This window comes from Capricornis sumatraensis, chromosome 3 (genome assembly GCF_032405125.1).
Source record: "Capricornis sumatraensis isolate serow.1 chromosome 3, serow.2, whole genome shotgun sequence".
In the NCBI taxonomy this organism is placed as follows: domain Eukaryota; kingdom Metazoa; phylum Chordata; class Mammalia; order Artiodactyla; family Bovidae; genus Capricornis; species Capricornis sumatraensis.
Window position 1 is genome coordinate 53,336,492 of NC_091071.1, and position 14,957 is coordinate 53,351,448.

Below are 14,957 nucleotides of genomic sequence, written 5' to 3' on the forward strand. Positions count from 1 at the left end.
CTGGAAAATCTATTTTTAAATTATAACCCAGATTTAGTCACAGGACTAAATAATTAAAAATAAGTTGTTTGGCATGTGCAACATTACAGCAGTAGTAGAGAGCATCATGGGACAGGGTGCCTAGGAAATGTCTCAAGTCACATATCCAGGTTTCCCTCAACTGATTCCCTAATGAAGCTCAAGTTCCTGCAGGCCGGCACCTCTACCCTACTCACACAAGCCTTGCTCTTTTAGAACCTATGCCTTTGTGTTTCTAGTTCCTAGTCCATAGAATGCTCTACCTATACTGTCTATTAAACACACAGTTTTCCTTTTGAAGGAAGGACTGTCTAAAATTCCACTAGTGTTTGAAATGTGCTCTAATTCAATTCCATACATATCTCTTAGAGTACACTGTCTATTCTCTTCCCATTATAGACAGCTTTTCTGGACAAAATGGCACCTTTTGCTGTTCTATTGGGAGAAGGAAATGGCAACCCACTCCAGTATTCTTGCCTAGAGAATCCTGTGGATGGAGGAGCCTGGTGGGCTTCTGTCCATAAGGCTGCACAGAGTTGGAATGACTGAAGCAACTTAGCATGCATGCATGCATTGGAGAAGGAAATGGCAACCCACCCCAGTATTCTTGCCTGGAGAATCCCAGGGACAGAAGAGCCTGGTGGGCTGCTGTCTATGGGGTCACACAGAGTTGGACACAACTGAAGCGACTTAGCAGCAGCAGCAGCAGCAGTTGTTCCATTATATGATGATGAGTGTGAACATTTTATTTCAAGCCTCTTCCTTACTAATTTTCAGAATTATGTAGACAAATACTCAGGCACTTTCTTCGTCAAAATATCTCGTCTATACTCATATATTTTCCCACTATCTATTTCCTCTGTTGGATTCCCTATATTCCTTATTGGAAGCCAGAGACTCATATTAGAATTGAGGGACTTCCTTTAAGGACTTCAGTTAGGGATTTCCTTAATTACACTCAGCTGAATTCTCATATCTTCATAGATTAAATTTATTCAATATCTCTGACTTTTAAATATTCCTATCCATGCCCATCATTATCAATCCTAGTTCCAGCCTCCATGATTATTTTCTTGCCTCATTTCCTTAGAAGTCATTGCAATATTCTAATTTGTCTCTTTCTGTACAACTGCCCTTGTCACCATCTTTAAATTAATCCTCCTACTTTGTAAAAGGAAAATCTTGACATAGTGTTCTACTGCTTAATTCCTCTACAATTATCATTATTTTTTTGCAGCTGGGTTAGAAAATGTTTAGAAAACATGTCACAGCTTCTCAGGATGATGCCCATGGCAGACATCACCAATGCCTCAGGGAAGCTTACTGAGTCAAGACTCAACCCAGTCACTGCTCAGGGCAAGAGTGCTTGCAGCCATCAGCAGCAATTAGAGTGGACACAGAGTTGAAAATCTCTAGCTTATAGCATTACATCAAAACTCTTCAACATGACAGAAGATACCATCTTTAATCTGCATCCCTGTCTTTCAAGAAGGTCTTACCTCTTATATCCTTGCATCCATTTAGTACCTGACACTTTCAAATTACTGAATTAAAAGAAAAATAAATATTTGGCCACACCACACAGCATGCAGGATCTTAGTTCTTTAAGCAGGGATGGAATCCATGCTCCCTCCAGTGAAAGGAAAGAGTCTTAACCCCAGGGCCAGTCCACCAAATTACAGATTTACTGAAACTCTACTTAAGTGTCATATTGTGTATGTTTCTCCCTCAGCACATGCATCTACATGCACAGACACACACACTTCTCCCATGTAAAACGCACCATTCTCTGATCAAACACTAAAAAAATATTTATTGACTATCTATACACTTTATTGGGCTTCCCAGGTGGTGCAGTAGTAAAGAATCCATCTGTTAATGAAGGAGATACAGGAGACATGGGTTCGATCCCTGGGTTGGGAAGATCCTCTGGAGTAGGAGAAGGCAACCCATTCCAGTATTCTTGCCTGGAAGTTGCATGAACAGAGGAGCCTGGCAGGCTGTAGTCCATGGAGTTGCAAAGAGACTGACAGGACTGTCACTGAGCATGCACGCACACTTTATTAACAACCTTTGTATATCTTTTTCCCCTATAAATTTTTTTACTACCTCAAAATAAAAAAAATTAAAGCATTTCTGGGTCTCTAGTACTTAGCATAGGTTTTGAAATAAATATTTCAAACAAAGAAATTTTATATTTAAATAAATGTTTGAATGAATGAATGAGTATACTAAAAATATTAAAACGGAGTTATGTTTAATGGTTGTGAGAAAAAGAAACTTGTAATGGTACAAATTTCAGTATTATAAACATTCTGTTTGATATTTTAGAAAAGTAATGAAAAAATAAATTTAATTTAAATAAAGCATGTGTTTACCTCGGACACACACACATTGATTTTTCTCTTTCCTTCCTTCTTTGCTTACCCTTTCTTATTTCCTCCCTTTCCTGCTTTCTTTCCTTTCTCCTTTCACATTTTTTTAACCTATTAATAACTTTATAAAAGGGAAATATTTGTGATATAAGAATTTTAACCAGGGTTTATTTCCAGGAATGAACTATAGCTCAATAATTTTTCTTTTTTTCTTGCTAATTCTCCTGTATGCTGTTTCTTTTTTGTTATAGCTTATAATAACACGATTAAAACATGCCACAAATGGGATAACAATTTGCATTTTTGTATATAAGTTATCAGTTTTCACTCCTATAAGAAAATGAAAATGTCATGGGATTCTCTACCAATCTGCAACTCTCAGCTGACTATCTCTGCTTGGCTTCACTTTTAAAACAGGTTTTCTCCATATGATAGAAAGGATATATGAGTGCATGCATGCGTACTCAGCCAGGTCCGATTCTTTGTAATCCCACAGACTTTAGCCTGCCAGGCTCCTCTGCCCATGGGATTTCCCTGGCAAGAATACTGGAGGAATTTCCTTCGCCAAGAAGGATGTGTGAGGACAGCCCAATAACAATGTACTATTTGCTTTGCAACTCCAACAGAAAATCTTCCCAGATAACACTAAAATAAATTTCCTGGGGAGAATTTTGATGGTATAGCTTAGACCACATTTCCATGCCTAAATCAACCTAAATCAGAGGATTGTGTTAATCTGACCTCTTTTCAATCACTTCCCACCTCAGCAGGGCAGCCTCACTTCAACCAGAATGAATAGATTTTCCAGCGGAAATAGAGGGTCATTTTATCAGGGAAAAAAAACAAAATGGCTGGACTGACCATATCAGTACAGTTTCTATGCTTCCTACATGCTAGTAAACGCTGTATGCATGTTTGATTTGAAAGAAATGGAAAACGTCAAAAAAGAAAAATACCATAACGTTTATGATGGACTACTATATTAATTTAAATTAAAATTTCAGTAGAATTACATATTTTTTTTTTATTTTATTGTCTGAGGAAGATAACATGTTTTTGCATAGAACTTGACTCCTGACTTTGTGGAAAAGTAGGTATAAAGCTTATAATCCAAAGAGCTGGAAAGATGTGTTTCATTTCTAGGCTCTTGGACAAGCAATTCTTTCCATATTAAATCTCCTGGAGCAAGTGTCCCATCAAGTACAAAGCATTTTTTAGGTTCCCTCCCACCTTTTACTAATTGGGCTGATATTTGGCCACTTGCCTCTTTCAAATAAAAAGAAGGTGACCAAAATCATCGGAAATGGCTAATTATACCCACAATGGGAAAATAATTCCTGTGAGTAAGTACTTCAGAGCGTAAAATGAAGTCCAAAATTTAATCACAATATTATCTTTCATTAATGGTTATTCAGCTAGTCAACCTGGAATGTTCATTAGATAAGTAAGTAAGCATAGAGTCAATGTTTTTCTTTTTGGTTCCAATACATTATTAGTAAAGGCTGTTACAGTTAACATAAAATTAAAATCAAATTTGAGAGGTTTTATATCTTGTTTTTAATTGGATTAACTTGTTATATTCTTTACAATGTGACTGATTATAGTGTGTAAGACAATTAACTCAAGCAGTATTAGGAAATATGCAGTTATTTATTAACTAGGACATGTTTGGGAATAGACTTGTCATCACTCATTTAACTTGATATTTTCATAACTGACTTAAATGACAGAATAGAAACATTTCTGCATAATATAAAGAGTCAAGATGCTTAGGACAATCGTCTTGAAATATAAGATTAATTTTCACCTATAATGCTATTAAAATTATGGCAAATAACTTAAACTTATAATAGCTTAAACAAAATAACTTAAACTTATTTGTATTTCAAAAATTTTAATGTAATGTAATAATAATAAAAACAGCTAACACTTATTGAGTTGTAAAATGTTTATGTATATTATCTCATTTTATTTTCACAATAGTTTTCTGGTTTAAAACTATTTTGCAAATGAGAAAACAATTCTTATTAAAGTTGTTTAACTTGCAAGTGTGAGGCTGAGTTGGGTTTTAAAATCACAAAGTTTTAACTCATATTTGTGGCTAGCATAACTACTGCCTCTGCTTGTTACTGATATCACACAGTGTTCCTCGATCATGCTAATTATAAATATCAGTTGGGTGTTACTTTATTTCAGTCACTCTGTGGAAAAAGTAAAACTGTATCATTAGTCAATGAGACAATATTTACAATATATGTTTTCTTAGCATTTGGAGTTTAATAGTTATTATTAAAGTAAGTGTTAAACACTCAGTTGTGTCCGTCTCTTCAAAACTACTTTCTGGAGGTTTTTATGAGAGTTTTTATTGCCTTTTTAAATATTAGATGTCCTTTTATATGCTAAGTAATGCATAAGATTTTGATGAATTAAAAGTAATAATCTTTCTTATTCTCTCATTAATTAACTTGTTGAGTGTATTGTTGACTCATTCCTTAACATGTGCTGTAATTTCTGGCACCCTATAATTTTTAAATTTTTACCTAGGTCATTTTCTGTTAAGTGAAAAAAGAGATAAAAACTCAATGTAGCCAAATTTCAGAAATTGTTGGTTTCCAGTATTAGAAGCATTAAGGCTATTCCAATGATGATGGTAATAAGTTTAGCTTGGCCTAGATGAACTGATCAGGTTCCATTCTGAGAAGTCTGGCAAGAGGGCTTATGAAGTATGTTTGCTTTTCTAATTTCAATTTTGTGCAGTGCAGAAGAGAGAACTAGACTTTTTCTGTAAATGGCCTTTCAAAAGTAATAGTGGCTCTCAAAAAGAGGCAGTATATAAAGAGGTGAAAGCAAGATGTGACTTTTGTATTTATTTTTGATCTAGATACGTTTTCCCTGAATTCTCATATAATAAAAGAAAAAGCATTTAGCCAAGTGGTCCACTTTCAACTGCCTTAGATTCAAACTCACTCTTTTTTGGGTAATTGGTAGTAGGAGACCAGGGGAAAGTCTTCCTGAGCCAGGAAAAACAGTGTCAGGAATGACTTTGATTCAAGAATATTTTGGACTTGGGTTACTTGCAACAAAACTCTTCTTATATTAACTATCTTTTAAGATATAAATTTTGAACCTTTATTCAATATTTATCATATCATACTCCTTTGTTTTACAAATGAGACACCTGGAAGGTGTGTAACTTGCTCTGACTCATTGACTGACAGTGTACTGCCTAAGGCCCAGCCTTGGCTTCCTGTCTTAAATGTTGTGAAACCATTCCTTTTTAGAACCTCGTGAGTTTTTCTTATGGACTGTTTGTATAAGCACTGAACTAAGTCTCTAAAATCAGCATAAAATTACTACTTTCTAACTTGACGAATATTTGCATTGACAGCACAAATCTTATGTTCACTTCTGTCTCCGAATACAACTAAGTGAATGTAATTGCTCAATAAATAGGGTAAGATGACAAACTGAATTTCTAGAGGCATTTCGTCATCTAAGTTGCATTTTAAAGTCCTTAAGAGTGAGACAATACATATTCTTTTTATTTTGGTACCTTAGCAGAATGGCAAGTCTGAATTGTCAAGCCATTTACTAATGTAAGTTTAAAAAAATAATCACAATATTTCTAAATAATGTATGTTAAAAAAAAGTCACAGCATTTCTAAGGAAAAGAATTAAAAGAAGAAATTATGTGAAAAATGTTTTATGAATAAAAATAAAATGCAATGCAATGAATGGATGGTTATGTAAAATAACTGAAAAAGCAAAATAGAAATGTATTCTGCACTTATTAATCCTTAATTATCCAAATAAAAGACTCAGTCCTCTGAGTCACAATCATCCAGGGCAAAGGGGCCCAGATACAGGGTCAGAGATTCTGAGTTCTTAAATTGGTGTCAGCCCTAAGTATCTATGTGACCTTGGCCAAGTCACTAAAATATGTATGCTGGACTTTTCTTGGTTCCTTCAGTTGAGAATAGTGTTGTAGTGACAAATTGTTATAGCATGGGTCGGGAAGTTCTCCTGGAGAAAGGCATGCCTACCCACTCCAATATTGTTGCCTGGAGAATCCCTTGAACAGAGGAGGCTGGCAGGCTACAGTTCATTGGGTTGCAAAGAGTCAGACACAACTGAGCAACCAACATTTTCACTTTTTTCAGTAATAATGATACTAGCAAGAGCTAATGCTTTTGGAGTATTTATTATAAGACAAATTCTTAACATTATCATGAAATTTAACACACTGATAAGATGAGTTATGATAAAAAATTATAGGAAGCATTGATTACACCACTACTTGTACACCCGCTTTGAGGACAAGAAATAGACTTTAGTGAGTTTAAGTTTGTATAAGCTTAAGTTTGTAGTTCTGGCTCTCTGACTCCAGCACACATCTTCTAACTAGGATGCAAGAGAAAAAAAGATCCTAAAGATCAAGTTGAGTATTTATTCTCTAGTTGGGTAAGTTCAGTTCAGTTCAGTCACTCAGTTGTGTCCAGCTCTTTGTGACCTCATGGACTGCAGCACGCCAGGCTTCCCCAACCATTACCACTTCCAGAGCTTGCTCAAACTCATGTCCCTCGAGTTGGTGATGCCATCCACTCTCGACTCTAGTCGGATAAACCATGCAGAAAAAAGTTGAGTTGATTTTCTCAAAATCATACAGCAATTTAAGAGCAGCTAGAAAGAACTTCTCTTAGCTAATGTGATTGCCTTGCAGTATTAATGAATATACAGACAGTCTCCAACTTAACATGGTTTGACTTTATCATAATGTGAAAGCAATACATATTCCGTAGAAACCCTACTTTCTTTTGAATTGTGACCTTTCCCCAGGCTGGCAATATGTGGTATGATATTCTCTTGTGATTCTGGACAAGGCAAAGAGCCAAAGTTCCCAGTCATACACAAGATCATGAGGATAAACAGCTGATACAACCATTCTGTACTCATATAACTTTGTTTTTCACTTTCAGTATAGTATTCAATACATTGGGCTTCCCTAGTAGCTCAGATGTAAAGCATCTGCTTGCAATGAAGGAGACCTGGGATCAATCCCTGGGTTGGGAAGGTCCCCTGGAGAAGGAAATGGTAACCCACTGCAGTATTCCTGCTTGGAGAATACCATGGACAGAGGAGCCTGGCGGGCTACAGTCCAGGGGGTTGCAAAGAATCGGACATGACTGATTGACTGACACACACATTCAATACATTACATGAGATATTCAACACTTAATTATAAAATAGTATTTGTGTTACATGATTTTGCCCAACTGCAAGCTAATGTAAGTGTTCTGAGTATGTTTAAAGTAAACTATGGTGTTTGGTATGTTAGATGTATTAAATGCATTTGCCTCTTACAATATTTTCAATCTATGATTTATCAGGACATAGCCCCATCATAAATTGAAAAGGATCTGCATTCTAAAGTTAGGAGGAAGGACTGGCCAGTTGGCAAGCAGAAAATTACCACTTAGTTTTAATGGGAAAATTAATATTTTATAAGGGTAAGGATTTCTAGTTAGTTTTTTCTCACAGCTCTGACAAATTGCCACAAATTTAGTAGTTTGAAACAACACGTTTATTATCTCACTGCTCTATGGGTCAGAAGCCCTGTGGGCTTGTCGAGTTTCTCTCTTTCAAGTCTCACAAGGCCAGAGTCAAGTGTTGGCAGAGCTGTGTTCTCTTCTGAAGATCCTGGAGAGGATATGCTTCTGGACGCATTCGGGTTGTTGGCAAAATTCAGTTCCTTGAGGATGTACAGCTGAGGTGCACATTTGCTTGCTGGCTGTTAGCTTAAGGGGCACCTTTGTCACTCTAGAGTCTGGTTTCTGGTCCTAGCACACGAGCTCCTGCATGGCATAGCCAGCAACCGTGGATCCACTCCTTTTTGTTGCTGTTATCTCCTGCTTCCTTCCTTCTGCTGCACTGCTCTGACCGACTTGCCAATGTTCCCCTTCTATTTGAAGGGCTTAGTTTAGGCCTACCAGGATAATTCATGAAAATCTACGATAATCTTCCTATTTTAAGGTCCATTACCTTAAAATCACAGATTCTGGGGATTATATATGGGAATCTTTGGAGGCTCGTTATTCTGCCTACCACAGGATTCTGTCTGTACCACTGGTTCTCAACACTAGTTGCATATTCCTGCATCACCTAGGAAACTTGATAAAAAGCTTATCCCTTGGCCGCAATCAAGACACACTTAATCTGAATCTCTTGGATTACAATCTGGGCAATGACTTTTTAAAGATGTCAGAAAATTATAATATGTTTGAGACAGCTGAGAACATCCTGTAACACCAGATTTCTTCAACTCGATTGAATTCATTTTGTAAATAACCTACTCAAAACATACTATCTGGGTACCCCCTTTATACTCCACTTTGCTAGGGTTTGAAGTCACAGGGATGAACATGTCTGGGGAGTAATTTCCTTGGTTCTGTGTCACTGCAGCAAAAATTTGAAGTGATGGATGGACCACTGTTATAGCTCAGTTTTATTTAGAAAGCAAAGGAACATACATCCTTGAGGCATGAGGGTGGGCAGACCCAAAAGATGGGAAGAGAGGAGAAGCCCCCAGCTCAGTTTTGGCTCCTCTCTTTATATATTTTTGTCTCCTCCCCTTGAGCCTGCCCGAAGGCTGTTTGCTTCACCTGAGGTCCTTACTCTGGTCTTCGGCCCTTCCTTTATTCTATTTTCATGGGCTTTTCCCTTCTTTGTCTTTTAGCCACTGCTATTTTGGACTCCTTTTTCCTGTCCTAACTACCTAATAAATATGGTGCATGTCTTATTCTTCATGTACTCACAATCCAGAAGCATGAATAGTATAGAGTAATAATTATATTACATGAAATGTTTTAACATATATATCTGAATAACTTGCTCTGGAAGTTTTGAGGTAGTAATTGTGCCTGGGAACACTGCAGAATATTTTGCTTGATTTATACTTAATAGCACTTTTAAAATAGTTTGGCCAGCACCTAGAGACAGAGGAACATAAGTATGTCCAGGTTTCAGCATGGCCAAATGAGGATGATGTGTTTGTATTGTGCCTCCCAAAATGTAGCAGGCCAAGAATTTCCTCGGGTGCTTACAAAAAATACTCCCAAGTTCTTCTGAAGATTCTGATTCAGAGTTTCTGTTCTGGGGCCTAGACATTCTAATGTGTTGAGCAAGTTCTGGGGATGATTCTGATACAGGTGATCCATTAACCCACACTCTGTGGAACCCTGGTGTATGTTACAACAGTGATTTGTTACTTGTTCATTCAATAATGAAAGCCTCAAGACTTACTATTAAAAAAAAAAAAAAGCTTAATAATTTGAGTTTCTTACATTCCAGTAACAGATCTTCAAGAAAGAGAAGTCTCTTTATATTTTAATTTTTTTACTGCTTCATTTATTGAAAGTGTTAGGAACAGTCCAGGGCAGGATGGGGGTGGGGAAATAAGGGCATTTCTTTCTCAAAGACTCTAGTGGAAGTAAAGATGGTAATAGCAGGAATCATTCTAGCACAAAGACTTAGGTTTTGCCAAAAAATAAGCAGTGAGAAGATAATAAAAAGTAACCAGGATCTTGTACTTGAACACTTTTCACAATCTGTTCCACACAGTGTGAATGAGAGAAAGAAGTTGACATTTGCCATAGACATGTAGGATATTGGGAGCGAAGAGTGCTTTTTCCTTGTTTTGAATCAGGAAAAATGGAGCTTGTTTAATATGCCATAAAGGAAACCATGTACTTGGATAGGAAACAGCCTCACTTTGCTCACACAAAGGTTCGGGATACTTAATGGCAAATTAGATATTTGTGGGAAATGCTTCTGTTAGCCAGTTTTATAGTAACTAGATAAATAAATGGAGGAAAGAACATGGCTTAGGGCCTGTGACAATCCAGGATATTTTGGAAATCGAGGAGTGGAAGATTAAAGTTGTTTTTTTGGTCTTAATTTTGGAGTGGACATACACTTTTAATATTAGGGTTAGATGAGTCAACTAAAAATAAGAATTTTTACTAAGAAAAATTTATGAGAAGTGTGTACATGTATAATAAAAATTTGAGAAAATAAGAAACAATTTTGAAAGGTACTGGCTTTATGATTTTGTGTTCTGGTAAATGATTAGGTCACACTGATTTATTATGTTTAGGTAGAATTAACCTTTTTTTTTTTTTACACTGATCAAGCCAAAAAGATTGGTTAAATTTTGTGGATTTGGAAATGCAAAACTGTTAAAAAAACGGAGAACTGCCTTGTGTTGCTGATCTACTGCAATTTTAAGAAATGAACCCAGAATGATGCTATACAAAGCTATGAGTGATTAGGAAGCTATATTTCAAAAGTTATTTGAGGTCTTAAGTCAAAGTTCTTTCTGTGATGAAATAAGTCATTTAAATTTTATTTTGGTGATTCTTGGAGCGAGAAGCTTGTAGATTATTTATTAACTATTTTTTATTTCATATATACAGTAAAGAAAATTATTTTATTTCTAATAGTAAAACCAAATCTTCTATTTTAATTTTGAGATGTGATAATAATATTTGTAGGATCTAGAGACTAGGTTAGCAGTTAAAAAGAGAAAATGCCAAGAACTACTGCTAGTACCACTGTGATTAGAGATTGACTTAAAAGTTTAAATTAGAGCTTTCTCAGTTTTGAAGCAGTGCTTTTCCTGTTAACCAAACCCGAGCTCACCTGGAAAAATCCACTGGCAGAATCAGTCATTTAATTTGACCTCCTTTAATTATGTACTTGATCTCTCTTCAAAATTGAATGGGACCTACTATATTTCAGCAAGCAACATGAAACTCAGTTGTCAATAAATAATTTAACTAGATATGAGAAATTTACAATGATTTACTTAACATCTTTGATCAATTAATATAATGTGAACTTCAGGAAAGATAAATCTGGAATAAGCCAAACATAGAGGAGAGAACCACTTGCTAAATGAACATATGAGAAGCTGTATACAAAGAACCAGTGAGTTGGTTCAGTATGATTAAATGTAAGCTGAGGCATACAATTAAGCATGCTTCTGACAATAATCATGCCATACTCATAAATATGAGGCTTAATCTAAACTGACCTTCAGATGTATCTGCAGTAGCATTATTTGTATGCCCAGTCATGATTCTTACATTATTGATGTGAGAATTGATGAAAGATGTAAGAATATTGGTAAAAGGGGTGATTCTTCCATCATTAGCATTTTCATGCCATATGTCTGCCAGGAAGGAAATTTGATAAATCCTTTGTAGGGTAGATGATGCAAGCAAATTGGATCACTGCATGAAATAGACATTACCAGATCTAAAGAGTACAAGTATCCACCATGTTGTTGAGAAACTGCCACCCAAAATTGCTGCTTCAAAGTTTGATAAAACCAGGGATCATAAACCTGCCCCTTTGATTAGGAATGCTACAAATATATGCAGTGCAGAATATAGTCTTGTTCCTAGTAGCCCACTTTCCAGATCACTAGGGAATAGGGTGAAGTAAGAAAGCTATAAAAGTGGAATTACTTGCACTGATCAATATTTTGTGAGTTGAATAAACTCATCTTAATTATTGGTGCCAGGATGATCCTTTGAACACTAAGAGATATTTCACTAAGATATTTTTTGGAACTCTGATTCTGAAACCCATTAGCTAAGCAACAAAAATGGCTGCTAGTGTTGCATGAAATGTTTTTCAAATATGTTGGATATAGGAAAACTTCAAACATGTTTTTTGCTGCAACTTTTCCTTCAATTTTTGAGCCCATATACACATTAAGGATAATTTAATCCTGCATTGTGTAAATCATCAAAGCATTGTTTCATAAAAATCTTATTTCCAAATAAAATAATATTCCTTTACATTTTCCTTTGCAACTTTGTATTTTATACATATTTAATTCAGAAAAAATGTGGGCTACTAATGTTTTAAATTTGTCTTAAGCTTTATGACTTCCAAAGATAGAACGGTAAACTACTGTTTATTCAATCCCATGGATGGAGGAGCCTGGTAGGCTGCAGTCCATGGGGTCGCAAAGAGGCGGACCTGACTGAGCGACTTCCCTTTCACTTTTCACTTTCATGCATTGGAGAACGACATGGCAACCCACTCCAGTGTTCTTGCCTGGAGAATCCCAGGGACAGGGGAGCCTGGTGGGCTGCCATCTATGGGGTCGCACAGAGTCGGACACGACTGAAGCGACTTAGCAGCAGCACCATTCAATCCAAATACCCAACCAACCACTGAACTCAAAGATGGAATAAAGGACTTTTATTTTGTAAAAAAGTAAACATGCTGAAGTTTCCCCTCAATTTTCAGTGTCAGTATAGATTCAAACACTACTTGCTGCTGCTGCTGCTGCTGCTAAGTCGCTTCAGTCGTGTCCGACTCTGTGCGACCCCATAGACGGCAGCCCACCAGGCTCCGCTGTCCCTGGGATTCTCCAGGCAAGAACGCTGGAGTGGGTTGCCATTTCCTTCTCCAATGCATGAAAGAGAAAAGTGAAAGTGAAGTCGTTCAGTCGTGTCCGACTCTTAGCGACCCCATGGACTGCAGCCTATCAGGCTCCTTCGTCCATGGATTTTCCAAGCAAGAATACTGGAGTGGGGTGCATTGCCTTCTCCACAAACACTACTTACAGTCTTCTAATAAAAGAAATGATAATTCACTAATAGTTATGATTAGTGTTCTGGATTGTAAGCTTAAGCTCCTAAAGTACTTTATTTCTTCATTTTTTCATTTATTCCAGACACAAAGAAAAGAAAGATGAATGTGGTTTCTGTCTGTGAGGAACCATATCAGCTAGGGAATTAGATTTATATAAGCAAGACTAACACATTCCAATAAATATTAGATAAAATGGGTAGCCATTCCTTTCTCCAGGGGATCTTCCCAACCCAGGGATCAAACCAGGTTTCCCACATTACAGATAGATTCTTTATCATCTGAGCCACGAGGAAAGCTCAGATTATTCGAGGGAAGTTTGAAAAACAGTTTAATTTGAAAATTATTTTATTGTATTCTACTTTTTTGATATTTTCTTAAGTAAAATAGTCAATTGTTCAGTGTTTCAACCATCCTGGATAAATGAAAATTGACATAAACTTCTCCACATGATGGAAAACGACAAATATTTGTGACAAAACTCAAATATTGTAAGCAAAAGATTTTAAAAAATCAGAGTAGCTTAATAAAAATATCATCTTACTAGTGGCATTTTCTTTGAAAATTTTAATTTATCATGGAAATGATTTCGTTCATTGAAATAAAATTTTTATATCAATATTTCAGGTCATGACTTCCAGATTTAAGACATTCTTCAAGACAATTTTGAATATGATCCAAGAGAAAATGTGATTTGAGTCTGGAGACAATTGTGAATGTAAGTATCAGAAAATTAGATTTTTCTCATGGTACAATGTAATAAAAACTAAAATATCAACTCATTAATCATTAAATTGCAAAAACTTTGATTCATTATTTTCTATTACAACATGATTTTTTAAATCTAAATTCAATGTAATACTTTGTTTTTTCATTGTATTTTTTTAAGTCAGTGTAGCTGACTGAGAAGAAAACATTATTTGGAAGACTGCTACAATAAAAAGAGAAGTTTCTTTTAGGTAAGTCATTGATGAGGTCAAGCAGTGGCATAGATTCTGTGTGCTAGTTAATGGTGTGCTCTCATTGCATGCAGTAATACAAATGATAAATAAAATGAAGAAAAGATTTTTATAATTCTTATTCTAACATTTGCCCTGTAATAGGAATCACAACACATTTCCTAACAAAATTAAATCTAAGTTCATATAGTTCACTGGCAAATATTTATTGATTAGATTTTTTTTTAAGGATTTTATTTATTTATTTATTTTTTAACTTTTTATTTTTACTTTATTCTACTTTATAATACTGTATTGGTTTTTATCTCCTTTGAAAAATGTTTTTAATTCAGCTAAACAAATATATTATATGACTAAACCATGGTCATTTATATTTCATAAAAATGTTACCAGAGTAGATTGGTGATGGAACTTTTGGAGAGTAAGTGCCAACACTTTATTCCTGCGGTATTTGCCTCTTAGAATTAAGAAGTTAGCAGGGATCTATATCTAACATTACAAACACTTGACAGAAATATTTTTATTTGCTATTTTCCATATCCTTTAAACTCATTTTAATAATATAGATGGGTTAGGGAACTATTTTTATTATAAAAAGTGAATCCTTCAGTGAAGAGTACTTTCTATTAAAACAAAAGTCCATTTTTTTATGACTTATGGATTCTAGCTTTCAAAGAATGGGCCCAAATTCAATTTTTCCCTTAAATTGCTGAAGAGTCATAAAATTAAAAATAAGATGAATAATTATTGGAAATAAATAAGCTTTATAGTAAAATATGCTATCAAAGTGAAAGTGAGAGTGACTTCACTTTCACTTTTCACTTTCATGCATTGGAGAAGGAAATGGCAACCCACTCCAGTATTCTTGCCTGGAGAATCCCAGGGACAGAGGAGCCTAGTGGGCTGCCGTCTATGGGGTCACACAGAGTCGGACACGACT

At 35.6% G+C, this 14,957-nt stretch overlaps 1 protein-coding gene across 2 annotated transcripts in view; it reads left to right on the forward strand.

Moving 5' to 3' along the window:
• CALCRL (calcitonin receptor like receptor) overlaps nucleotides 1-14,957 on the forward strand; it is a 126,624-nt gene that overhangs the window by 62,454 nt on the left and 49,213 nt on the right. The window contains exon 2 of one of the 2 annotated variants that reach the window (XM_068968752.1): nucleotides 13,686-13,776. The gene's annotated coding sequence lies outside the window, so the exon portion shown is untranslated. Of the gene's footprint in view, nucleotides 1-13,685; nucleotides 13,777-13,970; nucleotides 14,018-14,957 lie in introns of those variants that run through there. The other variant, XM_068968753.1, reaches the window with a different exon arrangement.